Source organism: Pelodiscus sinensis, chromosome 4, assembly GCF_049634645.1.
Source record: "Pelodiscus sinensis isolate JC-2024 chromosome 4, ASM4963464v1, whole genome shotgun sequence".
Classification (NCBI taxonomy): domain Eukaryota; kingdom Metazoa; phylum Chordata; order Testudines; family Trionychidae; genus Pelodiscus; species Pelodiscus sinensis.
Genome location: NC_134714.1, coordinates 6938626 through 6965804, shown reverse-complemented (window position 1 = coordinate 6965804; position 27179 = coordinate 6938626). Strand labels below are relative to the sequence as shown.

Below are 27179 nucleotides of genomic sequence, written 5' to 3'. Positions count from 1 at the left end.
TACCGTCCTTTGCCAGAGACTTTCAGGAGTGCTTTACAACAGCTGCGCCCTGCATTACTCAGGCGTGTTCCGTGCATGCAACAGACCAAGTTAGCAATCCAAGGCCAGAAAATTCACTCCCTCCGAATTGCCCCCTGCAGGCGCTAATGGTCTCATAGGATAAGTACAATCAGCCAAGGACCTTGGGATGAACACACGTGCTGATCACTGAGCAACTCTCAAGCAGCAATATCGCTCTTGGAGTTATGCGGGGCTTTGCAGGCATAGAAGCCAGGGCCTTGCGGCTCAACATGGGGAGAAGCCTCTGTCTCGTCATCCTAAATTCCCATTGGATCCCCCTTCATGGAGACCCCCTCAGATGGGAAGCCGGAGGCTGTGGTGTCTCCTCAGGGAAGAGAGCTGAAGCTAAGTCCAATTGCCAGATGGGACAGAGGTGAAGCCACCAGCCACAAGACTGCAAGCTAGAGCCTCAGGGCTGCATGTTTTGTGTCTCCCACTGAAAGCACCAGTCTCCAGAAAAACAAGTGGACAGTAGTTCCTGTAAAGTCCTGTGGATGAATCTTTGGTGACTTAGGCCATGATCGATCTTCCGGAGTTTGATTTAGCAAGTCTAGTTAAGACTTGCTAAATTGATCTCAGAGTGTGCTCCCACCGACGGCTGATGCTCCTGCCTCTTGCCAGGAGTAAGGGAAGTTGATGGGAGCATTTGCTCCTGTCAGCCTCCTGCTGGGGGAATGCCGCCAAGCTCGACATAAGGGAAACTAACTCCAGCTGTGTATTCTACATGGCTGGAGTTGTGTACCATAAGCCGAGCTGCTGGGTCTAGTGTAGACCTGGCCTAAGGGAAATGATCCCCAAAGGAAGAACCAATTTCCACCTTTCCGAGGCTAGGATATTGGGGAAAGAGACCTATCCTAACACGGGATGTACTCCCAAGACTTTTAAGATAGCAGTTTGTTACTTCTCTGCTATCAGCCTGCACCAGGAACTTTGTTATTGGTGTATATAATGTGGTTCCTTTAACAATTTTATTCTCATTCTTTTCTTCTCATTTATTAATAGAATTTAGGATTTTAGATGATAAGGATTGGCCCAGCATGTTCTTTTGGGTAAGCTCTGAGGTAAAAATTAACCTAGGAATGTCACTGGCCCTTAGGGATCAGAAGAAACGGTTCGGAGTAGGTGAGATTGGTTTTTCATAACTTATCTGTGTGCGGGGTGGTGCTGGTTGTGCTACAGGGAAATTGGGGTGTCTAATGGGATTGCTTGGGTGACTTCTGGCTGGCCACTGTGGCAAACAGAAGTGCTTTTTGTGACTGGTTTGGTGCCTTACAGTGGAGGGCTCCCAATCTTGGGCTGCAAGTTGCCCTGTCTTTAAGCAATTCACCCTGATTTGACCCTCTCGGCGGTGCCCCCAGAAACCCACTCTATTACAGCCTGTGGCACCAAAAGCACAAGCCTGTATCACCTGCACCAAAGGAGTAAGTACATTAATAAGACGTTGAAATCGCTTTGTGGACCAGCCACTTGAGGAGGACAAAGATAGTGGATCTAGCACTAGACTAGGGCGCTGAGGACCAGGGTTCTATTCCTGGTGCTACCAGGGGCCTGCTGGGTGACCTTTACTAAGTTGCTGCCCCTCCCCATGGCTCAGTTTTCCCCTGGGGGTGATGATTGACCTCCCTTGTCGAGCATTTCGAGATCTATGGCTGGCAAGTGCTAGTGCTATTCGCATGGGGCGCGGCGGCGGCGTCAGGAGGCTCTCAGTACGGGTGTTATGGCAGCTCTGAGGTCGGGGATACAAGCGCTGTTCGAGCATGTTCGGGAGCAGAGCGAAATAGTGGCCGTCGGCCATGCTATCGTTACCATGGCAACAGGATTCTCTCTCACTGCAAAGGACCCTTTTTTGACAACACCGTCAGAGTCCCAGAGGCCCAGACGAGGCGTCAATATTTCACCTGGTAATGTGAATTCCCGGCTGCAAACTAGGCAGTGCTCATTTGCTTCTTCACTGAAGTGAGCCTAAGGAATGGCGGCGTGTATGGTCCTTTTAGCGCTCGTCAGTGCGTTAAACACACACGGCTGGGCTGCGCGCCGCTTTCACAACTGCGTCTGGCTACTTCCTTGGCTGCTACCCCGCCGGGGCTTACCTTACTCCCAGCCGCTGGCTGGGACCTGTAACACTGCCTGGGATTCTTCCGTCCCAAGTGCAGGACTCTGCACTTGTCCTTGTTGAATCTCATCCGATTTCTTTTGGCCCAATCCTCTAATCTGTCCAGGTAACTCTGGACCCTATCCCTGCCCTCCAGCGTATCTACCTCTCCCCCTAGCTTAGTACCTCTCCCCTAGCTTAGTGTCATCCGCAAACTTGCTGAGGGTGCCATCCATCCCCTCATCCAGGTCATTAATAAATATGTTGAACAAAACCGGCACTTCAGACACTCCCATACGTGTATGAATACTTTTCCGCTTTCCTAGTCTCACTAATATTCTATGCCGGGATCCTATAGCGCTTTGCAAACAATCATTCACAATCCCCTTGTGAGTCAAGGTCACTGCTCTCATTTTGCAGATGGTACACCGGCAGGGGTGGCCCAAGGCGGGCTGCTGGCCGCTGGCGCCCCAGGTGGAATGCACAATCGGTGCCCCCGCCTCCACAGCCCTCAATGGCGTGATGTCATCATTGGGCACCCCGTGTAACACAGCACCTTAGGTGACATCCTAGTCAGCCTATACGCACTGGACACCCCTGTGCACTGGGAAACAAGGAGATGGTTGCAGCTGCCGAGAGCAAAGCCCTAGTACAGATGAATTGTGCCAGAGTAAACTAGGACTTGCTCTGGTTTCGCACTGGGCAAAGCAGCAGAAGGCCCAGTTTATACTGGTCTACTGTAGAACCACCAGCAGGTGGAACTGAACATGGGACCTTTGGAGCTTAATGTAGGCACCTCTACAGCTTGAGCTATAAAGCCAGTTGGTTCCTGAGCTCCCTGGCTCTTCTCTCTCTCTGTAAGTGGTCGAAGTGCCATTCCATGGGACTGTGAGCCACTCCCTCTAGGGCTATGTCTACACTCGCGGCTTCTTGTGCGAGTAATATGCAAAAGAAGCTAAGCATGGAATATCGCCGAGCCTCATTTGCATACCTAATGAGCCACTATTTTGTGCAATGCCGTTACACCTATTACTTTTCAGGAAGAACGGCATTGCGCAAGAGGGTTTTTCTTGTGCAAGAAGGGGCAGTGTAGATGCTCCTTGCGCAAGAGCCTCTTCTGAAAAAAATGGTGGCTCATTAGGTATGCAAATGAGGCTCGGCGATATTCCACGCTTAGCCTCATTTGCATATTACCCGCGCACGAAGCCGCGAGAGTAGACATAGCCTAGGTGTGTGGGTTGCAACTGCACCTGCACAGGGGTTTTACCTGGTGTGGGTATCTCAGCGGCGGCATGCATTTGCCCGTAGTCACGTCAGTCAGCACTCAATCCAGGAGACAATCCAGGAAATCCAGCTTCTGGGCTGTGCAGTAACACCAAGACCAGGCTATGCCCTACATGTGTATTATTTATCTAAAAGCAAACAAAAAGCTTTGGTCATTTCCCAGTGCAATTACAGCTTTCGCAAGTGGCTGTTTGTGCTGCTATTACTCTCCGCGCAGGCCGAGCTCGGGTCCCCATGGCGTACAAGGAAATGGCAGGGGAAGGCACATTACGATGCTTTAATAATCTACTAGGGAGATGCTTTCAAAGCGCAAGAACAATCGGCGTCATGCGGACAACACGGCATTGTCTGTGATCTCTTATTCATCGACACTGTTCAGACTCTGCTTTGCTAGTGGAACTGCTTTGAAATGCAGCTGCCATTCGTCCAAGATGAAAAGGAAACTGTTCTTTCACTCATATATTTTCATGAGTCTTTTTATGCCTTAGCCTATTATGTTTAACCCCTCCTGTGACCAGAAATCAGACACGCTTTCTGTCAACTCTACCACATTAGACTGGTGTTGCGAGAGAGACACCAGCTTGGGAAATCAAACTGAGCAGGGGAAACGAGAAGGAAAAGCCAGCTTGTTAGGCTGGAGAGAGCTTAATTAAAGGTGAGCAGAAATCAAGCCAGTGAGAAATCACCTTTACAGAATGCAGGAACTTAAATCAAGTCCATAACTCAAAGGAACCCATTACCGACCACTGAATCAAATGATCAACCATGTCACAGATAGGGGATGGCACATAAAGGTAACTGAAAGGCTGTGTCCTAGGCGGTGATCGAATCCAGTCCCCTGTTGCTAACGAAGCTGCTGCTTTGCTCTAGAAAACCAGACCTGGGTGGTTTTGGAGGCCAATGACAACAATTCAGATTTCACTGTGCACGTCTGAAAATACCCATGGTATAGTTATGGCCCCTATGGTAACAGGGCGTATCACAATCTATACTTATTCCTGCAATGTGTCTGTAAGCGAGGAAGAGCTATTTACCCTGCTTTATAGACAGGGTGCTAAGGCAACGAAAGATGATGTGACTTGACCAAGGTCGTTTCCATAGTCTGTGGCCGAGCAGGGACCTAAATGAAGGTCTCCAACTAGCATCCTAACCATGGGAACATCTGAGTTCTTAAAGCTACCAAGAGTGTCTCAAAAAATGTTTTATTTACCTCCTCAGACCTGATTTTTGTCACCAAATTTCAGACTACAGTGTGGTATTAATCAACACATCTTTAGCATGGTTCCCTTAACCCCCTGCAATAGCCATAAGTTAGAGAGATTCCTGATTAAACCAGCATCACTTATCTTACTGACACTAACAAGAGATTTCCTTTGAATGTCCAGAGCTACCTTGCAGCACCTAAATAGAGACTTGCAGAAAAACCTCAATTTCAGAGGGGGCTTAAAAACAGCATAAAATTCACTTTTCCCAATTGACATAATTAAGGTGGTGACAGTATCGGGAAACTTTGATTTGCATGAATCAGTAACTAGTTGAAATAGCAATGAATGACAGTTTAAATATAGGAAAAGTCCAACATGGCAGACCACAGTGGCAGAGACGGAAATGACCTAGTTTAAATTTAGACAGTGGAAAATTCCAGAAAGATTCCAATATTTGAAAATAATTTAGAAAGTTGTTGCAACTCAAGGGGAGGGGCTCTGAATCTAAAAATAAGTATGAAGCGATGCGGGAGGAGCTTTGGCATCTAAAAATTGGGATGGCTTCAGGGGAAAGATCAAAGCTGATTGGCTGAGAGAAGTTGACCTTGTCAATAAATACATGCCAATAAATAAGGCTGATAGCGAGTTGGGTTTGGGGTTCTGGGAAGAGCAAGAGTGATGAGACAATTAGGGGAGGCGGGTCTACCTGGAAGAGCAAGAAACCCCAAGGATCAGCAGCAGCAGAATTCAGAGGTCAGCAGCAGCAGAATTGCCAGCAGCTACCGCAGACGGAAGAAGCAGCAGTGAAATCACACCCTCGCGGATCAGTCAGATCGATAGACAGAGGAACATTTGAATGTAAGTGCCCGTCCAATCTTCTTTTCTATTATTTAAGAGTATATGGATCTGTCTGTAAATAAAACTGGAAGCCTGCACCGTGAATGAGATCTCCCCTACCCATCCTCTAACGGCTTGGCCAGCGTCGACAGGCTGTTAAATATTAAATGTTCTGTAATGATCATTTTTCCTATGTGTCTCTAGAGACCGCCCATACCACACTGTATTGAGCACAGGGGTTAAAGTACAACACTGAAACTAAAAACTTTTGCATATATGGGGAATTTATATGCACGTTATGTAGAAACGACTGCATTTCCTGTATGTGTTAAATATCCTGTGCCCCTTCTATTCTTATGTGTTGTTGTGCCACTTTAATTATGCACCATGTTGGACACACAGCCTGAGGGTGCTGCAGCGCCTCCCCACCCCTACTTCCTGCACCTATGGGCTCACAGGCCTTTATGTAAGGCCTGCTCCAAACCCCAGCGAACTCAATGGAAACACTCCCAGAGTGATTCTACACTGCACCCGGAGCTCGAAATAAGCAACACCATTTGAGCTACACAAATTGCGTAGCTTCTTTCGAGTCCATTTCAAAATAGCTTATTTTGAAATCTGGCGCTGTCTGCACAGCCCTTATTTCAAAATAAAGCGCCACTCCGAACCGTCCCTTACTCCTTGTGGATTGAGGTTTGCAGGGAGATCGGAACAGCGAGCCTGTTATAGTTTGAAATAACGGGTGCGCTCAGAAGACGTGGAATAGCTATTTTAGGATAGCTGCAGTGTAGATGTAGCTCCAGTGACTTCAGTGCACTTTGGATTGGGCCCATGGGTAAGGAGATAGAAAGTGCTGTTCCATTCCCACCTCCCCACGGTCGCCCCTGGGCATTTGCTGTGACGGCCCAGACCCGGGGCTGGGTGCCGGCTGCACCTCATGAGAAGGCGCAATTCTGAGGTCTCCTTTGGCCTGAGACATAGCGGGAAGAATAGAAGAATGCACCCAAGGAGAGTGTGGAGGAAGGTGAACGTCAGGGGCAGGCTGTGAAAGCCTTTGAGGAAGGGAACCCAGTCAGGATTCCAGCTGGAAGCATGTTGCCTGTTGGTCTAAGCGACAAACACGCACGCACTGCATCGGCAGCCATCTTGTACATCCTCTGGCAAGGCCTCAGCTGGGGTATAGGGACCAGTGTGAGGCACTGCACTTAAGGAAACATGAGAACAAATAGGAGGCAGTCAGAGGAGAGCTACGAATACACAACGTTTAGAAAATGTGACCTGTGAGGAAAGGTTGAAAGAATTGGGTATGTTTAGTTTAGAGAAGAGAAAGCTGGGGAGGGAGGCATGGTAACAGTCTTCACATTTGTAAAGAGGAAGGTGATCAGTTGCTCTCCATAGCCACCAGGAGCGGCCCAAGGTCGGCTGCAGCAGCTGGCGCCCCAGGCGGAACGAGCAATCGGCGCCCCCACCTGCACGGCCGTCAATGGAGTGATGTCATCATTGGGTGCCCCGGGCACCCTTTGACGTCATCATCGGGTGCCCCATTGAAGGCGGCGCCTTAGGCGACGGCTGAGTCGGCCTATAGTCACGGGCTGCCCTTGATAGCCACAGAAGGCAAGACAAGAAATAATCAGCTTATTCTGCAGCAAGGTTAATTTAGGTTGGATATTCGGACAAACTTTCCCTGTCAGAGGGTAGTTAAACTTTGGACTAAGTGACCCAGGAAGGCTGTGGAATCTCCACCACTGGAGGTTTACAAGGCCATATCTTCACTCCAGGGAAGATTGATGCTGCCACGATCGATTGTCTGAGTTTGATTTAGCGGGTCTAATAAAGACCCGCTAAATCAAACTCAGAGGGCGTCCCCTTCAGTGGCTGGTACTCCTGCTCCTGTGAGGAATAAGGGAAGCTGACAGGAGCATTTGCTCCCATTGGCCTCCTGCTGTGGGAACGGCAGGGAAACTCGAATCAAGTACGTCAACTCCAGCTATGTATTAACACAGCTGGAGTTACGTATCTTAATTCAATCTTCCCCTTTAGTGTAGACCCAGCCTAACAAGAGATTAGATAAACATCTGTAAGGGATGGTCTAGGTTTACTGAATCTGGCTCAGTGAAGCAGGCTGGACTTCCAGTCCTATGATTTTATTAGAAACAGAGCAAGTAGCAATGTCTAAGGTTACAGCTGCCCAAAGCTTTTCATTATAAGAGACTGTTGTCAGTTGCCTAAAATTTTGCCACCCAAACTGTGTGGGCTGAATCTTTTCTAGCCAGGTTACTGCCTAATATGTATTTTGCTGGAAAGTTTCCTCTAAAACAGTTCAATGGTTTGTCAGAACAAAGGATCATATTTTCCCTTGTTAAAAAGAAACAGACCTTGCTACGATTTTGTTGACACCCTGCAGTGCCTTCATGCTGTCAAGCAGGGACTTGAAATTTGGCAGAGAGGTCATCCTGGTTGCCAGGCACGTGCGTATTGCCATTTCTGTGAAAATCAGTCTAAATCTGTCCAAATTATAATCCCCTGGAAAAAAAACCCTCAGTGTGCACATGCTCTATAGAGACGTGCTAGCACTGAACAGCTGCAATTGACAACGATTCTATCTGCAGTGAGCATGCTCCAGTTCAGGGCTGTATGGGCAGAGCTGGCCTTTTGCTGAAATTACTTCTTTCTGCTTCTTGGGGGCCACCGGGCACCAGCCCCGAGCGGGGAGACTGTCTCTCCTGTACTCTCAGTGGCACCCGGGCAGCATGGAGGGCTCCTGCTGACAAAATAGTATGTGATTATGTAATTAAAAATGGTATTATCATCATGCACAGAAGGGGGTGAATTCAGGCGGAACGGGCAATTGTAATTTTGGCATTTCCTAACTTTTGACTTTGCAACCTTAAATGATGCTCTTTTAACACAGCTGTTTGGATGTAATACACATGGGATTGGTATACAATCCACCCTTTTGCTAATTTTTCACAGCAAACGGGAAGGACGTCCATCCAGCTGGATGAACCAACAGCTGTGAGTTTTGAGCTTTCGCAACATATCTTGGGGAGCTCCAGCATATTTCAGGAGAGCTATGTCGATTCACACCAGCTGAAGACCTGGTCTGGAGAGGCGGGCATGGATGAGACATACAATAGAGTACAGTGTATGAAATCCTTCATAGAGGCCCACCCACACCTCTAAGCATAACAGTTAGAGATATGTCAGGAGCTTTAACAGCACACACTTACTCACCACTGCAGCACGGTTATGGTCAGTCGCACATACAGTAAGTTCCAGCTTCCTTTGTCATTTACCCATAATAACCTGCTCTCTCATGAGGCTATGTCTACACTGCTCAGTTATTTCAGAATAAACTCTTCCGCAATAGAAGCTTCAGGGGGTAGCCGAGTTAGTCTGTTACAGAAAAAAAAAATGGTCTGGTAGCACTTTATAGACTAACAAAACATGAAGATGGAATCATGAGCTTTCAAAATAGCACGTTTACACTGCAGGGAGGCCTCAAAATTAGTCCAAGGCAGGCTTCCATAATGTAGACGTGCTATCTCGATTTAGAGCCCCAGGAGGAATAACTTAGAATGGCCCTGATGAGGGGCTATTTCAAAATAGCAAAAGTGGAGCGTCTACACGCGCTTTATTTCGAAATAGCTATTTCAGAAGAGGCGGTATGCTTCACAGAATGAGGTTTACAGAAGTCGGAATAAGTCATCTGTTCGAAATTATTTCGAAATAGCGGCATGGCTGTGTAGACACTCGCATAGTTATTTCGGAATAACAGCCGTTATTCTGCAATAACTTTGCTGTGTAGACACACCCTCAAAGGGCTTCAGATCCAGCACTGGCAACATAACTCATCTTTCCACTCCTGCTCCACCACCTCATGCCTCCTTCAACCTCTTCCTTCAAATCCTTCTTTCATCAACACTTTCAAAAACTATATTAATTTTGGTTCAACCTAAAACTAATTGTTTAATCTCTTGGATTTGCCAGCAAACCCAGCAAATCCATTACATACCAGCTCTCATTTCTAATCCCCACACACTTCCTTTCCACCACTGGGGTCCCTTGAACTGTCTTGCATTTATTTGCCTTCTCTTAGTTAGATGTTAACCTCTTCTGGTGCAGGAATGTGTTTTATCCGTGCATCTAAGGTGCTGCAAAAATTAATGACTGCGCCACTTCTGTTTATTATTAAACAATCTTATCGGCAGCAGATCCACAAATACCACCCTTCGCCCCCCTCTGATTGACGGTGCTCAGACACCTTCCTGCCACTACCCATCCCATTTCTACACTATCCATTCATTGTTCTTCTGTCTGGCCAATAGAACAATAAGGCTTTCTTCTTTTGGCCCAGTTTGGAGGAAAACAAACAGCTTAAAACTGTTGCTTTAAACAGGCAGGGTTGGCAGTTTGCCGCCTTGGGGCTAGGGATTCATTAAATGGATGAATCGAGGAACCAGTTAAAACCTAGATCAGCCCCTTGCTTTGTTCCAAAGCGCCCCGTGAACTCAGAACAAACTCCTTTTGGGCATCACAAAAGTGTAGTTAATTTAATGGGGGTTTTTAGCGAGTTAGTCTGCTTCTTTTTGCTCTGTGGTTGTAGCTGGTACTGGAAGAGGATCACAGAATCACAGAAAAGCAGGGCTGGCAGGGACCTCAAGAAGTAGAATCGTAGAATCACAGAGCTGGAAGAGACCTCAGGAGGTCGTCCAGCCCAGCCCTCTGTGCTGAGGCAGGACCAAGTAAACAGAGCCCATCCCTGAGGGTATGGCTACGCTGCATTCCTCTTTCGAGAGAGGAATGCAAATGCCAGCGAGCGAAATTGCAAAGGAAGCGCGGATTTGAATTTCCCGAGCTTCATTTGCATAATCACGTCCGGGCGCTTTTTCGAAATACCCTATTTCGAAAGACAAAACACTGTTTAGACGCGGTTATTTTGAGAAAAAACCCTTCTTTCGAAATAACCCTTAAACCTCATTTTTTAAGAGAAATGCAGTGTAGACATACCCTCACAGGCGTTTGTCCAAGCTGTGCTTAAAATAACAAGGGTTCCACAACATCTCCTGGAAGCCTGTTTAACGACCCTTGGAATTAGAAACATTTCCCTAATATCTAACTGTAACCAGGCAAACTCTCACTGCCAGAAGCGCCTCCTGCTGGCCACTCGGGAATTAGCTCGTTCAGCCCTGGAGCGCCCCCTTTTGGTCAGTGTCCCACCCACGGTTACCTGTTTTTTCTCCACCTCTGGGTACTGCTGTGCCACAGTGGCCCACACTCTGGGGTCCTCCCCCTCTGGGAACCCCCAACCCCCTAGGCCCACCTTGCCTCAGTGACCCACTGTCAGTCTTCATCTAAACCTTCATCAGGGGCAAACTGCAGCCTAAAATGGCCGCCCCTCATTGGCAAGGGGGTGTAGACCCGCTGCCTTCACCTACCCTGGCTGCCTCCCTGCAGCCCTAGTACCCTGAGGCCTCACTTCAGGTCCTGCAGCCTAGAAATTTGCCTGGCCAGAGCTTCCCCAGCCTTTCTCCAGCCCTGCTCTAAGTCAGGAAACCTCTAGCTTCCCTGGCAGCCAGGTCCACAGCTAGAGCAAGAGTCTCTTCCCTTCCAGGAGCCTTTATTTATACCCCCTCAGCTGGGCCCTACTTAGCTAGTCTGCCTCCACCGTGGCGCTTTGCTTTCTCAGCCCTCTTCAAGCTGGGTTTTACCCTTAAAGGGCCAGTGTGGGGCCCCGTCACACTAACCTACATCTCCCTTGCTGCTGATTAAACCTCTTGCTAGTTGTTCTGCCCTCAGTGGTGTCACGTTATTGGATTGGAATGTGAACAGGCAGATCGCTGCAGCACCCACAGGTGGTGTTTGCTCCAAGTTCTGTGCAACGTGATGGGAGGTGTCAAAGGAAAGCTTACGCTCTCCTGATTCCGTGTATGCTACTCACGTACTTGTAGGAGTTTTGTATGTGAAGTTATGAATATGGGCTCTGTTCGTGTATTGTAAATGTTCTTCATGGACAACGGCTCGCAGAGAGGCCAATACACCCCTGAGGAATGCGTCTGGAAACCTGCAAACCAGCCAGTACGTGATGGCTACTTGCAGGAAAGACACTGACCGGTCACTTGACCATGTGACCAGCTCCAGTTTGGGAGACACCAGGAATATAAAAGTACCATGAGGCCATCTCCAACTTGTCTTTAATCCTGCTCCTGATTCCAGGTGCACCCTTGTGAGGGACAGAGAGCAGGGAAGGATTGCTGACCCATCCTGACACACGATGTACGCCAGAGACTTTTAAGCCATCAGTTTGTTACATCTCTGCGAAGAGCCTGCATCAAGCACTTGGTGATTGGTGTATGTAACGTATTCTCTTTAGCAATCTCACTCTTAACCCTTTCCTTTCTTTTATTAATAAACCTGTAGGGTGCGTCTAGACTGGCAAGATTTTACACAAAAGCAATTGCTTTTGCGCAAAATCTTGCCAGCTGTCTAAACTGGCCACGAGAATTTGTGCAAGAACACTGACGATCTAATGTAAAATTGTCAGTGTTCTTGCACAAGAACTCTGATGCTCCCGCTTGGGAAAAAGCTCTCTTGCGCAAGTGTTCTTGCGCAAGAGGGCCAGTGTAGACAGGGACAGGAATTTTTTGTGTAAGAAAGCCCCGATGGCGAAAATGGCTGCCAGAGTTTTCTTGCGCAAAACCACGTCTATCCTGGGCACAGATGCTTTTGCGCAAAAGAAAATCTTTTGCGCAAAGGCACTTGCCAATCTAGATGCTCTTTTGCGGAAATACTTTTAATGGAAAAACGTCTCCATTAAAAGTATTTCCGCAAAATCATGCCAGTCTAGACGCAGCCGTAGAGTTTAGATGCTAAAGGACTGGTCCAGTGGGCTCTTGTGGGTAAGATCCGAGGTATAAATTGATCTGGGACTGTGGCTGGTCCTTTGGGACCGGGAGAACCTGTTTGGAGTTGGTGAGATTGGGTTTTATAACCTCTCACCTGGGTAAGGTTTGGGTCTGGTTCTGGCACAGAGAACACTGGGGTGTTTAAGGGGTTTTGCTTGTGAGGCTCCCTGCTGGCCAGATTGGCAGCTGGAGTGCTCTGGGTGACTGGTCTGGTGCCTTATAGAAGAGAAACCCAGTCTTGGGCTGTCAGTAGCCCTGGTACTAAGCAATTTGCCCTGATCTGATGCTCTCAGCAGTGCCCAGAGCAACCAGACGTATTACAAGCAGATACAGTGCACAACTGATCACTATCCGCTTTATAACAGCCATTAACATATTTGCAGATGGTTATCACAGCCCTACTCAAGACTAAACATGCCTGGATTTTTTAACTCCTCCTCAGAGGCTAGGTTCTCCAAACCCTTTTCATTTTTGTTGCTCTCCTCTGGACTCTCTATCATCTGTCCACATTTCTCCAAAAGCGCAGTGCTCCGAATAGGGCCCAGCTCTCCAACGGAGGCCTCCGCCTGAGCAGAGCGGACCCGTGCCTCTCCAGTGTCTTACACACACAACCCTCCTGCTCATACACCCAAGAGGACATTAGCCTTGTGTGCAACTGGGTCCCATTCTTGACTCATTGTCAATCTGGGATGGGTGATAACTCCCCACACTCCTCTCAGCAGTATCACCACCCGGCCAGGTGTACCCTATTTAGGAGTTGTGCCTTTGATTTTCTTTCCTTCCTAAATGCAATACTTGGCCCTGGTCTGTACTGACTTTCACCTTGTGGAATGCAGACCTATCCTCCAACCTGTCAAAGTCACTTTGCTTTCTAACCCTGCCTTCCAATGTTCATATTTGCCTTAGTTTTGGGACCTCACCTGTGCTCCGTCAGTTCTTAAAAAGAACTGCGAATGGTTCCGAGATCGATGCAGCTAGTTCCTTATAGGGATGGAAACGGTTACCAGGGAAGCATTAGGCCTACTGGAGAGGTAACCAGTTAACTGGGCCGAATGGTGGGACAGTGGCACCAGCAGAAGTCCTACCACTACTACCCTATGTTTCCTTCTCACAGGGATGGCTGCAGACCTCCTAGCCTTGGGGGTACACAGCTTCTCCTCTTCTGCTGTAGGGAGTGATTCCTTATCGCCCGTATCCAGAACAGTGTAACGGTTCTCCAGTACCATGGTGGGAGGGTTGGGAGCAGGGGTGGAGCACTGTCTGCTGCCAGCATCCCCTTTGAACCATCTCCTCCGCCACCAGTGGTGTGTCAGCAGCCTTGTCTAGTGGGACAGCTACCTCAGCGGTCTCCACCTGAATACCCTCGTGGATTCGGATGCTCCTCAGCCAAGTCACCTTCTCCTGTAGCTCTCCCACCTGCTTCCTGAGAGATTCCACCAGCAGGCACCTTTCACATTGGGTGGTTCCCCCAGCCTGGATTTCAGTAAGTGGGAATTGCAAGCCACAGTCCCTGCAAAACTGCACCAGGATCTGGGTAGAGGCATCCAAGGTCAGGAGGTCTGTCTGGCTACAGGCACAGATGGAGGAGACAGTAGCAGTGCTGGCACAGGTGTTGCGGGTCTTCTAACCATATTATGACTCCCTCTGTCAAACTCCCTTGTCTGCAGCCCCCTGTCCGCTTCGCGAGTGTCTCCCAAGGGTCAACATCAATGCTGCACCTCTTTAAGTTATCCTTTAGCAAGTCCTTAGAACACTTCCGTTGTCGTTCCCTTCTTTCAGCTGAGAAAACAGCCTGTTTGGGAGGTGATGGTTTGGCATCCGAACAACGTGATCAGTCCAGCGAAGTTGCCGACAGAGGATGATTACCTCGACGCTGGTAGTCTTTACCTCTTCCAGAACACCGAAGTGTGAAAACATTGTCTGTATGACAGCCGGACAGGGCCCGAGGCTGATGTCAAGATTAAGCCTGCTGCTGCGCTAGGTGCTGTACACACATGCGCAGGTAGGACACGTTTCCTGCCCTGAGGGGCTCACACACTCTGTGGCCAAGCCAGACGAAGCATGAGAATGGAAGCGTTATCACCCCTGCTAGAACATATTTCAAGCCGTCTCCACCCCAAAGAAGCTTGGATGCTTCCTATCCCCAATGAGGATACCCTACGAACTTTGCATGAAGTGGAGCTCTGGAAGCCACTGCAGATAATAAGAGGACTCAGGTTGTCGGACGCTGGTGTAAGTGAACACGACTGGCCAGCTCATCTGACAAATTGGCATAGGTTTGTTGCCTTCAGTGGCATTGCACCAATTTACAGAAGATGGGCGTCTGGCCCTTACTTTTCCCCGGGGTGTGTATTCCTTTGCTGCATTGCATGACCTCCTTTATAAAGACAAAAACAGGCCAAGATGACACCAAGCTATTTCAGTGGCCAAAGGATGGAAGGTCTGTTGGAGAAGGTCACCAGCCACTGGTGTTGCTTGAGGATATATGCAGTGCGGCATCTGGCAGACTATCCTGCCGTGCCGCCTGCTTGCCACGAACCACAGCGGAACGGGGGAGGAAGCACTATTGTTCTAGCTGCGTACCAAACAGGTGCACTGAGACTCCTGGACTCTAAATCGACGGATTCTCCTGTCGGTGTTAGTAGGAGTGCGAGACAAGTCAATTTATCATGCACAGCACAGGATGTATCCTATGGAAGGCCCCATGCAAAGGGAGTATGTCCTCCCCCCATTCGCTCCACCAGATTGGAACGGCTTCGTAAACCAAATGCAAAATAAGCCATTGACCAACAATAGACAAACACTGGTACATAATGTTCCCCTCCCACCTAACAACCTACCAGGCATTTGGGAAATGAACATGTAATACGGACAGGCAGAACCAAACCTGGGATCCCTGGAGCTTAATGCACGAGCTTCTACTGCTTCAGCCAAAACCCAGCTGGTACTCAGCTGAGGGTGTAGAGCAAACTCTCTGGCTGTGTTTACACTGCACCCCTTTTCCGTAAAAGGGATGCAAATTAGACACATCATTATTGCAAATGAAGCAGGGATTTAAATCTCCCCCGCTTCACTTGTATAAACATGGCTGCCGCTTTTTTCCGGCTCGGGGCTTTGCCGAAAAAAAGCGCCAGTCTAGCCGACGATCTTTCGGAAAATAAAGCCTTTTCCGAACGATCCCTTAGTCCTCTTAAAATCAGGAATAAGGGATCTTTCGGAAAAGGCTTTATTTTCCGAAAGATCCCCATCTAGACTGGCGCTTTTTTCTGGCAAAGCCCCGAGCCGGAAAAAAGCGGCAGCCATGTTTATACAAGTGAAGCGGGGGAGATTTAAATCCCCGCTTCATTTGCAATAATGATGTGTCTAATCTGCATCCCTTTTCCGGAAAAGGGGTGCAGTGTAGACACAGCCTCTGTGAATAAGAACATAAGAACATAAGAACGGCCGTACTGGGTCAGACCAAAGGTCCTTCTAGCCCAGTATCCTGTCTGCCGACAGTGGCCAGCAACAGGTGCCCCAGAGAGGGTGGACCGAAGACAATGATCAAGCGATTTGTCTCCTGCCATCCTTCTCCAGCCTCTGACAAACAGAGGCCAGGGACACCATTTTATCCCTTGGCTAACAGCCTTTTATGGACCTAACCTTCATGAAATTATCTAGCTTCTCTTTAAACTCTATTATAGTCCTAGCCTTCACAGCCTCTGTGCTGTGCGCCACTACATGGGACAGTGCACCACACCCAGCAGGTGTGTGGGTTACACACATTGTCCTCTTGCTTCTCTGGCCTACTCCTGCATTGAGCTAATCCTGGTTCCTTGTAAGGAGAACTGAATGAGGCTCCCTTCTGGGTGTGTTAACAGCTAACCCGAGAGTCAGGACAAAGGGGCAGGCGGGCGAAAGGCTTGCCTGCCCGGGGAAAAGGTTGGCTAGTAAAGCTACACTGGAGATGCACTTTATATCAGTTTCCCACGTGCAATAGACGACATCCACCACGCATTTTCATGCCCAAATAACCACCTCTCTCGCAGGGCTTTTGGCTGTAGAGACGTATGGCTGTAAGCACTCCTAAGAGACTTGGTTTACCAGCAAGCGTTTCTCGTGTCGACCTGACCCCAAACAACACGTCCTGAGCATTCCCAGCCCTGTGTGAGCTTGTCCTGAATTCTGACTCCGTTCATGATAAGTCGGGCTGCCCCTAGACCTCTAGGCCAACTGATTAACAGTGCTCCTCACAGAGACGCTTATCTCGTCCCAGCGAAGAGACAGGCAGGGAGGTGATCAGTATTCACTATAGGCAGCCCACCAGGAGAGACATTTCATTTCTGTTTAGCATTCCCCGAGACACTGAAACTTCACCCCAGCGTGGCTCTTCTTTCATGGCGGTGCTTGTCAGATGTTATCAGAAGGGGTCTGCTGCAAACCAGGTGTAACCCTATGGACGCTGGTGCAGGAACATGGTTATAAAACAAGAGAGAGAGCAAATGAAGATGGAGGGAGAACAACCCAAGACAGGACATTAGGTCACTGTGTGACTATAAGAATCAGGGGGTCGCAGTGTTAGTCTGAATCTGCAAAGACGGCGAGGAGTCCTGTGGCACCTTAGAGACTAACAGAAGTGTTGGAGCATAAGCTTTCGTGGGCAAAGACCCCACTTCGTCAGATGCATAATAGAGATAGAAATGTAGCCATGTTAGTCTGGTGTAGCTGAAACAAAAGACAGGACTATGTAGCACTATAAAGACTAACACGATGGTTTATTAGATGATGAGCTTTCATGGGCCAGACCCACTTCCTCAGATCTGAGGAAGTGGGTCTGTCCCATGAAAGCTCATCATCTAATAAACCATCTTGTTAGTCTTTAAAGTGCTACATAGTCCTGTCTTTTGTTCTATCAGATGCATGTAGTGGAAATTTTTACTACATGCATCTGACAAAGTGGGTCTTTGCCCACTAAAGCTTATGCTCCAACACTTCTGTTAGGGTATGTCTACCCTATCCCCCTAGTTTGAACTAGAGAGGCTAGTGAGGGTGACCGAAATTGCAAATGAAGCGCGGGATTTAAATATCCCACACTTCATTAGCATGTTCCCGGGTGGTCGCCATTTTGGAAATTGACTAGCCCGGAATAACTGCCCGCGTTTACACGCGGCAGTGAAACGGGAGTTCGAACTAAAGCCCTTAATTCGAATTAGCTGTTAAACCTCATTCCAGGAGAAATAACAGCTGAGGAAGTGGGTCTGGCCCACGAAAGCTCATCACCTAATAAACCATCGTGTTAGTCTTTAAAGTGCTACATAGTCCTGTCTTTTGTTTCAGACAAAACCATTTACTGTGGGCCCAAGTGGTGCAGTTCCGAACAGAAAATGTGACACTTGGTGAGCAGAAAGCATGTTCCCAGGAAGAGAAGGCCATAGTCCAGGCCTTCTGCCTGAAAGTTTTCTGGGAACCGCCAGAAGTTTGGGGGTTTCCTGAACCAACGCTGTCTCCTTTTCTTGCTCTGCCCTCCCACTGACCAGGCCAGAGAGGGGTAGGTTTGCTAGTTGGAGAAGCAGGACAGCCCAGTGTAAACTGACTGGCACACGCTCCTGTGAGAAGTTTCTGCATTTTTTGAGGGCCTTCATCATGCTCACAGAGCAGAAGCCGCACCACCAGGGCTGCGCGAAGAGCGAGAACCCGCTGCTTCATACCCTGCCTAGTTCTGACACCTCATGACCGATGCTGAGGGGAACGAGGTGGCCCAATTGCACTCATTTCAGTCTGGATGGAGCAAGGCGGTAAAAGCCTGGAGACCCGGACCAACCTGGACACATTTATTGACTTCTCTCACCATACTGACCACCAGCCACCTGAGCAAAAGGAGAAGACCGCTACCCTGACCCTACCTCACCCACACTTCTCCCAGGTAACCCTAGGGCCCCCACCACAGGTCGAGCTGGCCCACTGATGCATAGCCCTGAATTCCCCCAGATGGGGCCCTAATGCATTCAGGGGCTGAAGATAATTTCATAGATGCTGCCCGAGTCCTACAAATCAGCCCTGTACTTACAACGGCCGAAACCTCCCCTCCGCAGAATGGACTTGTGAAATAAGGAGCTGCTCCTGATTAAATAAGAACATAAGAAGGGACATACTGGGTCAGACCATAAGTCCATCTAGCCCAGTATCCTGTCTGCCGACAGTGGCCACTGCCAGGTGCCTCAGATGGAGTGAACAGAAACAGGTAATCATCAAGCGATCCTCTCCTGTCATCCATTTCCAGACAAACAGAGGCTAGGAACACCTGGCTAATAGCCATTGACAGACCTAACCTCCATGAATTTATCTAGCTTTTTTTAAATTTTGTTAAAGTCCTAGTTGTCACAGCATCCTCTGGCAAGGAGTTCCACAAGTTGACTGTGTGCTGCATGAATAAAAACTCCCTTCTGTTTGTTTTAAACCTGCTACCTATTAATTTCATTTGGGAACCCCTAGTTCCTCTATTATGGGAACAAGTAAATAACTTTTCCTTATTCCCTTTTTCCACACCAGTCATGATTGTATGGCCCTCTCTCCTATCCCCTCTTAGTCTCCTCTTTTCTAAGCTGAAAAGTCACAGTCTTTTTAATCTCTCTTCATATGGGACCCGTTCCAAACCCCTCTTCATTGTTGTCCACCTTCAAAGAGTGACACCTTCAAAGAGTGACACTATCCTTTCAGGGAAGATAGACACCTGGTGCATAGTTTTTTTCTGACCATTAGAACCTGGAATAGCTGCATAGACTTCAACTCTAGATAGCACATATGGGCATTAGTCTTATCTCAGTACGATTTCCTCATCGCCTATCCGCTGGGAATCGGGAAAGACTTCACCTCCTTTGATCATTTCCAGTCTCTGAACCCAGCCTGACTCTGACCCTGGCTCTCACCTATTGATTCGGGCTCTAGTGATTCCTTTGATCTTCGCTCGCTGGCTTAGTGCCTCACAAGCATCCTTGACTTGGTGACACCAGCCCAGCCGTGACTGCTAGGCCAAGCTACCTACACCCCAATCTGTTACAGTAAGAGGCATGGCAATTTCTGAAAGCCAGGCCATATCATGGGCAGCTACAAGCGGTTAGCCAGTTTTGAGTTGTGAGGCATCGTGGTCTGCTCAAAGAGCTTGAACCTCAAATGCAACCTGCAGGCCAAGAGTTAGTCACCAAAATTGTCAGGGAAGTGACACAGCTGAGAAAAGCATCATCTGGGTGCAGCCGATTGAAGAACAGAACAGGGGGAAAAGCCAAGATCCAGCGAATAAGTTATTTATTACTAATTCTCCCTCCGCTCTCCTTTTGCTTCCACAACCCTGGTTGAGAATGCCCACAGCTGCTAGTAGCTAGCGAATAGCTCTGAATGCTCACTATGCTGCAGATGGGGCTGTCCTTTGTAGTGAATATAGGAATGGTGAATAATTAAGGCCCTTCATTAGTTTAAAAATAAATGAATTGGCAAGAAGAACAGTGTCATTTCAGTTACTGAGCAGAGAGAATCTGAATGAGGCTGGGTTGAGAGGCTCGGGGATGTAACAACAGCACTTGAACAGCATGGAGAAGTGGGCACAGGAGATGAATTACTGCAATTTACTCATTGACTTGGGATGAGTCCATTACAACCATTAGAAAGATCAAATATTTTCGTGCTATAGCCTGGTGGGAAAATCACTTTCTATCACCGTTGCCTTGGATAATGAAACACGCAGCACTAAGTTAAAAACTGTTCAGAGACAAAGAAGTTAAGAGAGGACAATACTTGACCAGAGGTTTTCAACCTGTGGCCCAATCAGCACATAGATGTTGCCCCTCTTACATCCTCAAGGCCATACATGTAGCAAATATATTGGGTGGATGTGGCCCATAGAACACAGAGAGCGGTATACAAAGCCCACAATGGAAAATAGGTTGAGAACCACTTTTCTAGGTATATTAAAATAACGACTGGCTTAGAGTAGCTGAGCTGCAAGAGGGCAACTGATTTTATCTGAAGGCAGCAAACTTAAATGTAATGGAAATAGTTTATATCCATGTACCATTAAGCTGTGGAACTCACTGCCACAAGATAGAGGTCAGAAACTTAGAGATTCAAAAAACGATTCACACAGAACCTCAAATCAGCCATGCAGCGCATCTGTGACTCTCAACCCATACTCCTATGCCTCAACCCGTAGCCCTAAAAACACAGGTGCAAATAGTTCACAGAGCCAGGAGGACTCCCCTTAGGAGGGGGAATAAGAAGCAGCTGTGCAAAGTGTTCCTAGAAAGCTATTCATGCCTCCAAGTAATCTTGTGTGAGTGGGCTCTCTTCCAGCTCCTGACCATGGGATGTCAGGGTGACATTCCTTTACAGCCGGAAACCTTCATCCTTTTACAGGTAAGAACTACAAGAGAGTCGGCATTTCAGAACTGGCGGGGGAAACCAGGTGAACCAGTGATGTCTAGGATAGTGACATTGGAAAAGAAGGCAGTGTCTGTCTCTTTTTTCCCCTACGCTGACAATTCATCATGCTCTGGTACAAGTCATCATGCGAAGCAGATCTCATTGAACTGAATTTTGAATACAAGCAGGCCCAGATAGGAACACTGGAATTACTAGATTGCACCAAACCTATGACCAGTCTAGTCTAATATCATGTGCTCGGTGGTGCCAACATCTGATGCTTCAGAGAAAGGTGCAAGAAACTCCACAGTAGCAAATGTGGGAATATATCTGCCTCTGTGAAGGTTTCATCCTAGTTCCTAATAGTTAGAGATTGGTTTAAATCTCCATTTCCCTCCCAAAACAACGCTAGTCTTATCCACTTGCATGCCCAATCCCTCTTTGAATTTTACTTAGCTTCTGGATTCCAGCAGAATCCTGTGGTATTAATATACAGTCTAATTCTACCCTTTGTGAAAAGACAGTATTTCTTTCTATTGATTTGCTGTTTGCCACCTTTCTGTTCCAGCAAACATCCGTGCCAACGGAGTCTTTTTCCTTACAGGCCCACATCCTGGCTAGGACCTCGTCTGCAATGAACTGGTCCAGGCTAGGGTGCTGTTTACTTTGTCTCCAATGGCAAGCATCAAATCTGCAGCCCTGGATGGAAAAATAGGGTCTAAAGTCAGGAAAAATAGGGTCTAAAGTCCCGTCGTTACCTCTAATGGAATCTGTCTGCACCCACCCACTTACACCCTCCATTCCTGCACGGTTGGCGCATCAGAGAAGCTTGGGCTGAAGGCAGAGCTGGAGGCAGAATTGAGGTTGGGGGAGTGGCTGCGGCCTGCGGGTAGAGCAGGAAGTTGGGTGCAGCTGGGCTGGGGGCAGAGCAGGGAAGGGTTGCCAGGTGTTCGGTATTGACCCAGACAATCCAGCATTTTTGCCTCCTGTCTGGTAAAAAAATTCAGAAAATACCGGACACCTAAAATGCCTGGTATTTTCTGATTTTTTCCCCTGCCAGGAGGCAAAAATATTGGGCACCTGGCAACCCTACACACACTCAGCAACCAGGCCCAGCTCTCCTCTTCCCCACCCCCCACTTATCTGGTTCCGCAGGGGAGCTGTCTTTTGGCTCGGAGAAGGAAAACAAAATGGCCGCCCGTTAAAGCCAAAAAAGCCTCAAAGACATTTCTTAAAGGGGCCATGCTGGGGTTTTTTTTTTTTTGGCTTATTAACTTTGTCCCCAGTGTTTTTTGGGGGGGTGGGGGTAGGGTGGGGAGGTGTTCGGCATTTTTGGTTAAACCATCTGGCAACCATAGAGCAGGGGGCTGAGTGGCACTCCCTCCCCACCTGCTGTGGGGGCTTTTCTGGGTCCTGCCACTCACTCCCTCCCACCCAAACATTACACCAGGCCCCTCCTTGGGAGGTACACTCCATAGTTTGGGGACCACTGAGTTAAGTCATCTACCAGCATTTGGGGAGTAAGAAATCTAGGGCTGTGGAAGGCTTCTCCAACATGTTCCCCCAGTTTCATGCTAGCAAAACCCCCATCAGACTCCTTTCTTCGATGGTCTCATGTGCCTATGAAGCTGGCTTGGAAGGAAGGCCTGTCCCTCCACCTCAGGCTCTCGTTTATTAGTTACTTTAAGAGAGTCCAAAGGGAGGAGGGGAAAGAAAGGTACTGGGGAGGTGTGGGGGGTGGGGAACCAAACCCAAGACATTCCCAACAGCTTGAAACCCTGCAGCAGTTTCCCAAAGGGAGCTTTCTCATCTGGGCATGGCAAGCGTTCCTGGCTGCAGTCATGGGAGCAGAATGTTGTGTGCTAGGGCGGGATGCGTCTCGACCACACAGCTGTGTCTGGATTCCCTCTGCACACTGGGCAGGGTTTTCCGTTCTGGACCTCCTTCCCGGCCTCCACCAACGATAGCCAATCTCAGACGGACAAAAGGAGGGTGGGTTTGGTTGGGTGGTTGTTATTGTTGGAAAGCTGAAGACATGAAATGACTGAGCTGGCTTTTTTTTTTAATGCTTAATCTTCCTGTAAATTGGGCCAAACAGCCAGCCCAATACAATAATCCAGGCCAGATTCTGATCTCTGACTCCGAGGCAAATCTGCAGTCACAGTGATTAAGTTCTTCCAGCTTTGCGCCAGCACAACAGAGATCAGACTTTGGCCCCCTTGGCTCCGTTCTCAGGACACTTGGGGCGGCCTTTCCGTTGTTGCACCACACCCTTGTCATTACATATTTCCACACATTTCTCCTGCTGTTGTCTGCATCGTCCTGCCAACCCACAACTCCAAAGGCTGTTCAATTGGAACCACACCGCACAGAATGAAAGACACGGAGAAAGCATCGCTCACAAGAGGGAGAGATGTAACAGGGTTTGCCATTATTAGGGTCTGTGTGTGACAGATGTGGTCTCATGAAAAAGGCTGCTTGTCCATGGCTTATGTAATCCCCTCTGGAAGATTGCAAGTCATTACTCACTAGATCTGGGCTTTGCAGGAAATTCCATAGTTTAGATTTTCCCCTCTTGTAATGGACAGGAATAAAAGTTCCAAAATTTCCCACACAATGGTTTTTTCCCCCCTCAAAAAATGGACTGAGGTGAATCAAAACATTGTATTCTGATTTCAACATGAAAATCACAATATTTAATTTTGGAAAATTGTAGCAGCCATTTCCACAAGAACGGCCACACTGGGTCAGACCAATGGTCAATCTACCCTAGTAGCCTGTATTCTGACAGCGACCAATGCCAGCTGCCCCAGAGGAAGTGAACAGAACAGGGTAATAATCCAGTGATCCGTCCCCTGTTGTCTATTCCCAGCTTCTAGCAATCAAATTAGAGCGGGGGGTGGGGGGGGGACTCCTCCCCATTTCAGGAGATAACCATGTTATCAAAATGCTCTGTTCCATTTTTTCTTCTAAACAATTTTTTACTAAAATCCCAACAAATCCCTACAAATCATCATTTTCTGACAGGAAATATCACACCAGAAAGCTTCCAACCATCTCTATTATTTAGATAATGGCATAGAGAGTACACTTATTAAGTTTGCAGATGATACCAAGCGTGGAGGGGTTGCGACTAAACTGGAGGACGGGGTCATAATTCAAAATGATCTGGACAAGTTGGAGAAATGGTCTGAGGTAAATAGGATGAAGTTTAATACAGACAAATGTAAAGGGCTCCGCTTAGGAAGGAACAGTCAGTTTCACACATACAGAATGGGAAGCGACTGTCTGGGAAGGAGTATGGCAGAAACGGGTTATAGTGGATCACAAGCTGAATATGAGTCAACAGTGTGATGCTGTTGCAAAAAAAGCAAACATGATTCTGGGCTGCATTAACAGGTGTGTTGTGAGCAAGACACGAGAAGTCATTCTTCTGCTCTACTCTGTGCTGGTTAGGCCTCAGTTGGAGTATGGTAGAAAAAATTGTGTGTGTCTGAAAACTGTGGGTACTAGGGGTGCTTATAATTTTTTTTTAAAAGGGGTACTTTATTAAAAAAAAAGGTTGAAAAACACTGATGTAGGAGCCTCCGTACTGTCATCTCTCCACCCTGATGGAAACCTGACAAGTCGCCCTTCCAACCTCACACATCATATGACTCGGCCAAGTCTGACGCGATGGCCTGAATGCATGGTCACGTAGCAGAAGGCGTATTCCATTCCTCCCCTTAGCCTGCAAGACAGCCACTTTCCGTGAACGTCAGAAACAGACCTCTAAAGGGATTACACACAGAGGCTTTGATGGTGGGGAGGGGAAGCGGCAGACCCCTCCCCACTGACACACATTAAACAAACAGGCAAATAAACAACGCCTCAGGCAGGCTGCATGATCAAAGTCCGGCAGGCTCCAGAGTGTTTCAGTAAGCGACACGTTTATCTTTGGTTTATCCAGTGCAATGATTTAGGAGGGAGATGTGAAAAAGGGGGTCTTGGCTGAGCAAACATGTTGTACCTAAAAAGTGCTGGGTGTCTCCCAAGGAAAGCTGCCCCGGGTTCTTTGCAGATGGACGCCAGGACAGAGAAGTGCTGGCCTTTGACCGAACTGTTCTCCCAGCAAAGGATCAACAGTAATTTCCATCTGCCGTTCCCACCACACCAAGGAAACCCTCGCTTGATGGTGACATTTACAAGCTGCAGTGCAAAGGGAAAGACAAAACATGTGACTCTCCTTAATTCTTGTGAAGGAAAACTTCTGTGGTGACCCTTGAGTGTTGATCATACATGTTATTAATGACTAAAACATTACACAGAATGACCCCAGGGCCATGGTAGGGGAGGAGCAAGAGGAGTCCAAAGAAATATGCTCCGTAGCATCACAATAATTCCCGCAATGCGCCTGTCTAAACCTTCCCGGAGACCATTAACTTTCTAGCTTTATAGGGGAGCAGGTCATGTCAATGGAATGTCTCTTTGGTGTTATAGAAAAGATGTCTGCTTTGCATTCATGAGACTTGTAGGATCCAGCCAGCTCCTTGATTTGGCAGTGCTGGCCAAGCACCAGTTGCCGCAGACAGTCCGAATGCAAGGGATTAAAAAGCCTTTTTTGCAAAACTTCACCATGCTCTGGGCCAAATCCTCAGCTACTGTAAATCAGCAGAGACCCAGTGAAGTCTACAAAGCTATACTGGCTTACACAGACAGGTTTTGTCCCAGTGCCCTTCCCACCCACCCTTTTAAGATCTTTCGTGTCCTTCAATATAAATGTGTGTGTGTGTGTGAGAGAGAGAGAACGAGAGCGCCTCTACTAGAAACAGAATAGGGTAAGCTCTTCAAACCAGTAAGGATGCGAGCCGCTATTGGGAGTGAGGCACTGAAATAGGTTTTTGAAAGGTTAGTTGTGCCCGAAATGCACTAGGCACTTTCCAAAGCATGTAGGATGTCACAGTCATGTCCCAAAGAGCAGAAAGCTTATAGAATCATGCACCACTAAAACTGGAAGGGACCTCAAGAGGTCACCAAGTCCAGTCCCCTGCCCTCTCGGCAGGACCAAGCACAGTCCAGATGATCCCTGACAGATGTCTGACTAACCTGCTCTTACATATCTCCAGTGATGGAGATTCCACAACCTCCCTGGGCAATTTATTCCAGTGTTTAACCACCCTGACAGGTAGGAAGTTTTTCCTAATGTCCAACCTAAACCTACCTTGCTGCAGTTTAAGCCCATTGCTTCTTGTCCTATACTCAGAAGCCAAGGAAAACAATTTTTCTCCCTCCTCCTTATAACAGCCGTTTAAGAACATAAGAACGGCCGTACTGGGTCAGACCAAAGGTCCTTCTAGCCCAGTATCCTGTCTGCCGACAGTGGCCAGCAACAGGTGCCCCAGAGAGGGTGGACCGAAGACAATGATCAAGCGATTTGTCTCCTGCCATCTCTCTCCAGCCTCTGACAAACAGAGGCCAAGGACACCATTTTATCCCCTGGCTAATAGCTTTTTAGATACTTGAAAACTTGGCACCATCAGTTAAAGTCCCTGGCAGCTCTCCCAGGAAGCTGAAGTGAGTTGTGCCCATGAAAGTTCATGATACCATCTACATGTTTGGTTAATTTCTAAGGTGCTACAAGACTATTCGTTGTTTTTAAAGTTTTTCCAGTTACAGACTAACACGGCTGCCCCGTGAAGCTTCTGTAAACTGTCAGTATCCTTCTAGGGATGAGGAGCTGAAGAAACGAAGACACGAACTTTATCTGTTCCAACTTTCCTCTATCTAGCAATCCCTGGTGTGGCTGTTTTCTCTGCTAGGATTCCAGGGAAGGTTCTATCTCTCGTTATCTGCGTGAAAGCTTACAACCCCAGCGGGAATGATAGGTGTGAACTCACCCCTCCATTAACAGAAGATCCCACCGCTTCAGTGACTGCCAACCAGCTAGTGGGAATTTCCACAGGGAAACTGGTCTGCATGGGGAGATGTATTGGGGTAGAGATTTTACACGTGCCCTGGGAGAGGATACCTGTAGGCTACCTGCACACACACCCCCAATACGAGGTGAAAGAGGCCCTAACTTACGGAAACATTCACATGGCGGCACTTAATTCTCATGGAAACCAATGGGAATTAGGAGCATAAATGCTCTTGAAAAATCAACTAGCTACCTATTTGCATTTCAGGCATCCGAATACCTTTACAAATCTGACCATCAGGCCTAGATCCTGGAAAGTTATTTAGGCTCCTAACTCCCATGGCAAGTGTTTCTCTTCCCAATGCTAGCTGAGCAGCAAAATCTCTTCCTGTTGCCTTGAACCATCAGCCTGTGATAGAGCAGCCCAATGCCCAAAGCAGGCTGCTCCACAGCCTCCCATTTAGACTACCCTGAGGGTTAAAGGGTTCGGGATGATTTACCTGGAAAAA

At 48.0% G+C, this 27179-nt stretch overlaps 1 protein-coding gene and 1 long non-coding RNA gene across 3 annotated transcripts in view; one reads left to right on the top strand and one right to left on the bottom strand.

Moving 5' to 3' along the window:
* Positions 1-27179, bottom strand: part of FRMD6 (FERM domain containing 6) — a 204091-nt gene that overhangs the window by 161378 nt on the left and 15534 nt on the right. For both annotated transcript variants that reach the window (XM_075926189.1, XM_075926190.1), the window contains one exon: positions 3420-3564. The gene's annotated coding sequence lies outside the window, so the exon portion shown is untranslated. The remainder of the gene's footprint in view (positions 1-3419; positions 3565-27179) is intronic.
* On the top strand, positions 11492-15098 carry LOC142828941 (uncharacterized). Its single transcript, XR_012903114.1, has 2 exons — positions 11492-11829; positions 14163-15098. It is a non-coding gene; the product is annotated as an uncharacterized LOC142828941 (long non-coding RNA).